Raw genomic sequence first — 9,227 nt, 5'->3', positions numbered from 1 at the left:
AAATCTGTTTTGGTGTCGTGTGCGTTTTAAGAAATGTTTGGATGTGACTTAAAGCCATAATGTAACACAAAGAGTTTAATGCCAAGTGTAGGTGGGGTGAGTGTTTTTACAATCACTTCTTTGCTGCCTGTGGTCACTACTGCCCTGAAAAAACTCTTAAATGTCACTTTATTAAGTTTATGGTATTTCCATGCATATTTCAGGTTTAAGTGTGACACTGCCTTTTTCCGTCCTCTGAAGGAGGTTTTTATGTTTCCCATTCTTCACATTCCTTTTGTCTTTCTCAGATCTGTCTTTTATTGTGTTGTTGTGCTCCGGTCTTCAAAGTGCCCACATCAATACCAAGATAACTAGCTCCTCTCTGCTTCTGTGGCTGGCGATCATTTTGCAGTTTAAGAGCAGCCGAGAATTGGAGGCAAAATGGATGCTGTGAAGAATGTTGATGTGCGTTAAATGAGAACACTGCCTCCCTCTGGCAATAAGAGTTACAGCCTTTTTGCTTTGAATTTTTTTTCAAAGAAACCTTTTCCTGTTGTCATAAACAATCCAATTAATTACACATTACTTTTGTATATGGCAGGAGGGAAACAGATTGTTGCTGGTACATCATTAGCTTATTTGGGGTGGGGGTGGCAACAGAGGCTGCTTTGTGTGCACTCTGATGCACCAAACTGACATTAATGTACATTGTGTAGATATTTCCCAAATTAAGTAATGGATTTCATTACACAGATGCAACATTGAATCAGCCACAATCACATGAGATAATCTTACCACAATTACTGATAATCCTAGCTGCACTAGAAGTTTTATTACCCTGTGTCAACGCCTTCTGCCCATGCTCACTGTACATACGCATCACTGTTTAGATGCCTCTGTCTTGGATGTCTGCTGAGCATACACTCTCTGATCGCTCACCCATGTGTCTGACCCACTTCCAGCAGTGCATCAGCACAGAGGGGCCCTGTGGGGCCCAGAGAGAGGCTACCCCCGGCAGCCTGCGTCTCTGATCCATTTGAGGCGTCAAGTCAGTCAGCTCATGATACCACTATGTTACAACTCCAGCAGTCTGCTTTTCTTCTTTCAAAGTCCCAGAACCGCCTGTCTGTCCACGCAGTAAGAGTCCACACGCTTGAGGTCTGGCTTGGGTTGGGAGTGGTGCCAATACTGGCTTCTAGTCAGACTCCTCTTATTCGTTCACTATCTTTGCCTTACTCTCTTTATCTCTCAGCTGTCGCTCCCCAAGCAGGGGGCCTGGGCCTCTTGGAGAGAGAACTGTAAACATATGTGTTTAACGTGTGAAATGAACCAGTACCCGTACACATTCTTTCTACCTCTGGCTTGACTGATGAAGCACACTTTAGGGTGTGTGGTTCAACATGGTGAAACAACATTTAACCATTCAAACATTAAAAAAGCATTTGTGGTGAGTATGCCATAGTAGCCAGACAGATACAATCAGTAATATGCAAAGCATTACAGAATAGAAAACTAGTTTAAAATCTAAAGTACTGAAGGTAATCTATCTGCCAGACCTGAGGATGGATGATAAAAAGGACATCCTCAGTTAGATTGCAGTATTTCTTTCTGAAATACAAACTATTTCCTGTGATCATGTCCAGATCCCCTAAAGCCTTCATATGATTTAAGATTCCTGTCATAATGAAATGTGGACTGGAATGAAGAGAAAGGAGGCGGGCGTCACAACCTAAGACTTCAGACTCTCAGCTAACCAAAGCCCTGAGGATTCAGTGCACATCGCTATTGTAATTCATTTACAGATGAGATGCTGCCCTGAATCCTTGCAGACAGGAAATGTCTGGACGAAGATCCAGGAGGAGCTGGTTTGTCAGGAACAAGGGATAAGAGTCTTAGGAAACAACCAACTAAAACAGATCCTGAAGCACAAATGTCACTGGCTCTGTCTGTCCTACTGTTTTAATGCTATTCAACTATCCACACACCTGTTACTGTTCAGAGTTTTTACACAAGAAAATATCTTTAGAAGTAAATAAGTTTCTGAAGATATAATTTTTTGAAAGCACATGGCTTGTTTAGATGTGTTCACATTTGAAAGTTTTTCTAATATGATTGTGAAAATGCTACACTAATGACCTGATATTTGACAAGCAACACATGAGTCAAACAATGCATGTCCTCTGTGGTTTGATAGTATTGTTTTTTTCATATGGAAAATAGGCTTAGTCACGTTTTTTGCAGAGAGCTTGTTAATATATAATCGCATTCCCAAAATGTCAAACTATTCCTATTTTTGTAAAAGTGTATTCTCATGGTAGTGTCCCTATTTTGCTATACTGAACTAAGCAGTTTCAATTATTTGTAGATTGTATGTTTTTTATCCCAATTTTGCATATATGAGCAGCAGTGACTGTATTTGTCTTCTGCTTAATTGTGGGGCTGATTTTGGCGGTTCGATGCCAAAGAAGACTGGGTGGAAAGAAGCAGCAAGGAGATGCAGAGGATAGTCGAAAAGTGGAAAGAGTGGATAAAAAAAAACAATAGGATGAATAGGTGACAGGAGTGAAGACACGGCTCATCTGGTCGGACATCTTGCACCCAGATGTGGAGAGGAGAGTTGGGTAATTCAGCTCTGTCACATCCTGCCGCTCAGGCCAAAATAACAGCTCAGAAAATAAACAACTGACCAAACTGTCTCATCGGTTGGGAATAAGGTCACATACACAAGTAGATAGATGCCTGAAAAGACAAGAAAAAAAAAACTTAAAGGTGCAATATGTAATACTGACAGCTAGGGTTTAAAATAGCTACTGCAGTACAAATTTTAAATCCTGGAGAGAGTCTCTCCCTCCTCCCCAGACTCGAAGTTCACGGAGGTTTTCAGGCTGAGACCGCAGCATCCATAGTCTCGCTTTGCCAGACCCTCCTGTGTTTCTGGACGCTTGTCTCACATAGCCAGACATTACTTTACAGCACAGCGGAGTAGCTAACGTTAGATGCTGGCTACATTGACAGTAATGGAAGGTGTACACGCGGAACTCTGTCCCCAACTGACAGACACACTTGTCCGGCTTAGAATTACGGTAAGAACCGTTAAAAACCCAACAATCTCCCAGTTCTCTCCACCAGATAGACAGACACACTTCCTAGGTTTGGAATTCCTGTAAAAATAACACTACCTTGCCGTCCTCTTCACCCGACTAAGATACACAATTTATTGGCTTAGAATTACGGCAACAATCGCTAAACACACTGCAAACTCATAATCCTCTCTTCCCAATTTACAGCCCCCCTCTCTTGGCTTAAAATAACTCATCATTGAACAGGCTACATGTTGTAAACAACCGTGGCTTGCTTGTCTGGTCCTCCGGTAACGTTAGCAGTTAGCAGGGTTAGCAGGGTTAGCATGGCGGTGTTAGCAAGGACCAGTTGGAATCACTTTACTGGTTGTGTCTCAATTTGTTTTTGCGAGTAACCAACTTGGGTACTCTAGCTATATATCATTTAATGTGAGTACGCAAATGTTGAAATGACAAAATAGGCCTGTCTCTAGTAGCCGTGATAAATTAGCCTAAAGCTAATTTAAAGATGATGCTAATCTACCCTGGGTTTGTTACATCTCTGGCCATGCAACTGTTAGAAACAAGTTTTTTTTTGTTTTTTTTCAGGTCGGGTAGAATCTATCTCCGTTGATCTCGTTGGTTTATGGGTGTATGTTTGTACAGGTATAGCTAGCTGGCAACCCGGCCTGGCTGTCAAACCAGGCAAATAACAACAAACAGGTCAAAACACAAACAGAAATTCCGTCACTGAACAGAAATTTCTGGCATTAGGATTGTTGTCAGAAAAGATACTACTTCATCTTTGCATGTTTCCTTAATATCTGATGACGCATTGGGGCCATTTTTGGATTTATTACAGTAAATACAATACATATTGGTTCTTTGTGTTGTCTTCACATCAACCATGAAAAAAAAACCGTTTTGGTCACTGTTTTCCAACATTATTATCGCTTTTTCTGACATTTTTGTTACCTTTTTCAATGTTGTGGGTGCTTTTTTGAGTTTTTTGTTAGATTTTTTGTTCTTTTTCTTTCTTTTTTTTTACTGACAACGGGTCAAATCTGACCTGAGGACAACATGAGGGTCAAGACTAGACTTTCTGCAGCTGACATTACCTTCTTCGTCCACTTGATGTCATCAGAGCTCAACGTAAAAAAGTAAAAAAAAGCAGACGTGCTGTTTGAAGAGGGATTGACTTCAATGAGATTGCAATAATTGAACTGCTGGTTATAATTTTTTTAGATTCCAGCATTTGCAATAGTTGCACTAATTGTTGAATATATTATAGTTATAGGCTGCTGAACTCATACCTTGAAGAAAGAGCTGCACTTATACTGCTTTGGAAAAAGGTCGTACGTGTAGGTTGTATCTGTTTTTCCCCATTATTACAACATAGCCTCTTTATGCTTGGGAGATTCAAAAAACTGAGGTAAGACAGACATGACCTGTTTGAACAGCGTTCCTTGGAAGTAATGTTGGACGTTGGAGGTGCCAGGATTATTCCATCTCTTCACAGCCAGTACAGGCTTTCCTTTTTGAAAATGTCATGACTTCTGGATGAATGCCCCTTCATATTTGCTTCCCTTTCCACATGTCAAAGGCTTTGAGAGGAACACAGAGATGAGATCACTGAGCATTGAACACATATTATCGGCCCGTCGATTAGGAAACCCCAGATCCTGTTCTTAGTCCAGATATTCAGCATACTGCTGGATGTGACCTAAATAATGCCCTGTGAAGTGAAATAATTGTTGCTTACATACTGTACACATACATTTTTCAGTTTGGAGGCCATGCTGTCAAATTAAAAATCTCCTTTTTTCTAACCAAGCATCAGCGTTATTTAGCAGTGATGAAGCTGAAGGAGAGTGTTTCAGCCATGACATTTGGCTCTGTCTTCTAGTAGCGGGCTACCTGCGTGGCTCAGCTGGTTTCATTCTGAAGCCCCAAAGCTCCACAGGTTTTTGGGAAGATACAAAATATAAGATGGAATTTATAGCACACCTTCTGAACACAGGACGGCTCTCACAGCCCTGTGTTATCGTTTTATCTGATTGTGAGTGTGTGTTTGTGTGAAAAGGATTCATAACCCAAATCCGAGATAGGAAATGGACTTCATGTTTGTCACTAGTGATAGGATTGACATGTTAAATGCACACAGTAAATATGTATCACTGTTGGACATACATTTCAAAGAAAGGAAGGCTTAGAGTAGAGCTGACCACATTGACAAGTAAATAATAGTGTGGCTTTATATGTTTTCTATGTGTCGTGACTTGAATTCAGTCGCATAAGAAAGAAGAAAATAAGAAAATTATTAACTTTTTAAAACAAATATTCTTCTGGAATATTTAATCTATATTTTAATCATATTGTTTTGAGTTGACTTGTCTTGTAAATAAAACAAATAACTGATGTCACAGAGACAAATTATTCTAAAATCAACTGGAAACCAGGTCAAAACATAAGAAATCCTCCTGAGTTTTGTGTCTTTTCAAGCCTGCTGTATTACACACTGTAATGATATAAGAAATACAGATGACAACATGTAAGGCAGAAATAATCTTGAGTCGATGTCCAAAGTAAACTGTTTAAAGAGTTTTGAAATAAAACTGAGCAGCTGCTTACTTATCAGAATCAGATTAGGATGCAAAAAGATTTACAAATAACTGGCACCCCAGTACTGTATCCTTTGAAAATTGTTGTGGGTTTGCTGTGAATGTTGCATCTATTTCAACATTGTCATTATTGTGCTGTAGAATATTTGAGGGACCCAACATTTTTATTTATTTATTGCATGCCAACAAATGATACTCATAACAATCAATTTAATCAGAACAACATATGACAGTGCTGCGTCCAGGCCTATTACTCGCTAATTGGGTCATTAGCCAAACTTTTAAGAGATGAGTTTGTACGCATGGAGCATAGAGATGGGTGTTAATAAGAGAAAAACACACAGCCCTTGGCAATCTTAAAGCCATCATCTGAACAGGGGCTAATAGTGGATAATAGAAGTTGTTTCTCAATAATTGGACACTTGAGCAAATAACATCAATACCAATACATTTGATTCAATCAACAACACTGAAGATTTCCCCATTTTTCTCACCGTCTATAGTCTCACTAAATTTTTTTTATTGCTGTATGTGAGCAGCACGATCTATCATGTCATTTTCATTCAGGATTATGGCTCAGAATTCAGCAAGGTGACAAGGTGCTGTCAAGATTCACCGGGGACAGTAATGACCGACACTGCTGCAGGCTCTATGGGACTGTTTTCATTCACTGTGACAGATGATTGTTTTCTGAGTGATCCTTTGACACTGCAAACAACTCAGGCGATTGGTCAGATTACAGTGGTGTGAAAAAGTGTTTGCCCCCTTCCTCATTTCCTGTTCCTTTGCATGTTTGTCACACTTAAGTGTTTCGGAACATCAAACCAATTTAAACAATAGTCAAGGACAACACAAGTAAACACAAATGCAATTGTAAATGAAGGTGTTTATTATTAAAGGTGAAAAAAAATCCAAACCATCATGGCCCTGTGTGAAAAAGTGATTGCCCCCTTGTTAAAACATACTATAACTGTGGTTGTCCACACCTGAGTTCAATGTCTCTAGCACACACCAGGCCTGATTATTGCCAAACCTGTTCACAATCAAGGCATCACTTATATGCTGCTTGACACAGTAAGGTCCACAGAAGATCCTTAAAAGCTACACATCATGCCGAGACCCAAGAAATTCAGGAACAATTGAGAAGAAGTAATTGAGATCTATCAGTCTGGAAAGGGTTATAAAGCCATTTCCAAAGCTTTGAGAATCCAGCGAACACCAGTGAGAGCCATTATCTACAAATGGCGAAGACTGGAACAGTGGTGAACCTTCCCAGGAGTGGCCGGCCGCCCAAAATTACCCCAAGAGCGCAGCGACGACTCATCCAAGAGGTCACAAAAGACCCCACAACAACGTCCAAAGAACTGCAGGCCTCACTTGCCTCACTTAAGGTCAGCGTTCATGCCTCCAACATCAGGAAAAGACTGGGCAAAAATGGCCTGCATGGCAGAGTTCCAGGAGAAAACCACTGCTGAGCAAAAGAACATACAAGCTGTCTCAATTTCTCCACAACACATCTTGATGATCCCCAAGACTTTTGGGACAACATTCTGTGGACCGATGAGACAAAAGTGGAACTCTTTGGAAGTGTGTGTGTCCAAGTATATCTGGCGTTGAAGGAACACTGCATTTCATAAAAAGAACATTATACCAACAGTAAATATGGTGTGGTAGGTGATGGTCTGGGGCTGTTTTGCTGCTTCAGGACCTGGAAGACCTGCCGTGATAAAAGGAACTATGAATTGCTGCTCTACCAAGAGATCCTGAAGGAGAATGTTCCGACCATCTGTTCGTGGTACTCAAGCTGAAACGAACTTGGGTTCTACAGCAGGACAATGATCCTAAACACACCAGCAAGTCCACCACCGATGTGCTGAAAAAACAAATTGAAGACTTTGGAGTGGCCTAGCAAAGTCCTGATCTAATCCTATTAAGATGTTGTGGTATGACCTTAAAAAGGCATTCATGCTCGAAAACTCTAATGTAACTGAATTAGGACAATTCTGCAAAGATGAGTGGGCCAAAATTCCTCCAGGACGCTGTAAAAGCCTCATTGCACGTTCAACGCAAACGCTGGTTGCAGTTGTTGCTGCTAAGGGTGGCCCAACCAGTTATTAGGTTTAGGGCAGGGGTTCCCAAAACTTTCAGCCCGCGACCCCCAAAGTAACGGTGCAAGTGACTCGCGACGTGCAGTATGTTTGGAGCACAGCAATTTAAAAAGCTCTATATTTTAATTTAAAATAGTTTTTATATACATTACACACTAGGCCAAAAAAAAGAAAAATCCCTTTTACCTATTTCGGCCTTACAGTATTCGGCATTTCGTGGTGTTGGTTTTAATCGGTCTGGAGTAACAACTGTGGGCATCAGCGATGGGGCGAAGGTAAAGCCCGGGTTGGTAACGCTGCTACCACCATGAGTACGGCGGGGATGGACTCCGTTCTGGACCAGGAGGCAGCGCCGGGCGCTCGCTCTGTGGAAGGAGCGGGACACGGAGCTAGATGGCCGGGGGCTGCCTACGTGTTATACAACTTATACATCCTCAAACTGGACTGAATCACACACATCCTCTCCAAGGAGGGCACCACAGGGACATTGCTGGAGGAAGTTCAGGCAGCAACTGGCAGAGGAGCTGAGACACGAGTTAGAGGAGGAAAGGGAGCGGGGCGCAGTCCGAACCCGGGGGGGGGGGGACGCGGTCCGAGGAGCAATGCGCACCACAGCAGACACCAACAGGAGGCAGTGCCGTTAGGTTAGGTTATATGTTCAAAGAATACTTTTAGGTGTTATTTGCATGTTTCATACCATATTTTTCAGATGTGATAGAATAATTACGTTTACTACTATGCCATGTTATGAGTTATGAAGCACCTGGCAACTCAAGGTATAATTAAACACGTTAAATTGTACATTTTGGTGTTATTTCGTTTTTCTAAAGATATCCTAAACAGTACCTGCATTAAAATTGCAATTAGGTATTTATCATGACAGATTATAGAGTTTAGAGCTTGCGGTTCCAGTACTTTTGGAATCCCGGCAGTTGTGGTGTTAATGTTGGAGACCGCTACTCGGAAAGAAAGAAAATCAAACAGCTGTTCCCTTTTATTTAGTTGCTTGGTTTTATTTAAATTTATCCACTAGTTTTATCTTGTGTTAAAATCATGGCTAACATGCTATTTCTAGTCGTTTTTAAATTTTTATTTTATTTCTGGAAATCAACTCGCGACCCCCCCTCTCTGGCTCGACCCCCACTTCGGGAATCACTGGTTTAGGGGGCAATCACTTTTTCACACAGGGCCATGATGGTTTGGATTTTTTTTCACCTTTAATAATAAACACCTTCATTTACAAATTGCATTTTGTGTTTACTTGTGTTGTCCTTAACTATGGTTTAAATTGGTTTGATGTTCCGAAACACTTAAGTGTGACAAACATGCAAAGGAACAGGAAATGAGGAAGGGGGCAAACACTTTTTCACACCACTGTATATCCAAACCTACATCCAGAAGAAGACCCTGAATACAGGGGAGACAGTCAGGGTTCTGTGTGGGAACGTCATGGCCATCCA

The sequence above is a fragment of the Etheostoma spectabile genome, chromosome 3 (assembly GCF_008692095.1).
Source record: "Etheostoma spectabile isolate EspeVRDwgs_2016 chromosome 3, UIUC_Espe_1.0, whole genome shotgun sequence".
NCBI lineage: Eukaryota > Metazoa > Chordata > Actinopteri > Perciformes > Percidae > Etheostoma > Etheostoma spectabile.
Note: the sequence above shows the minus strand (reverse complement) of the source record.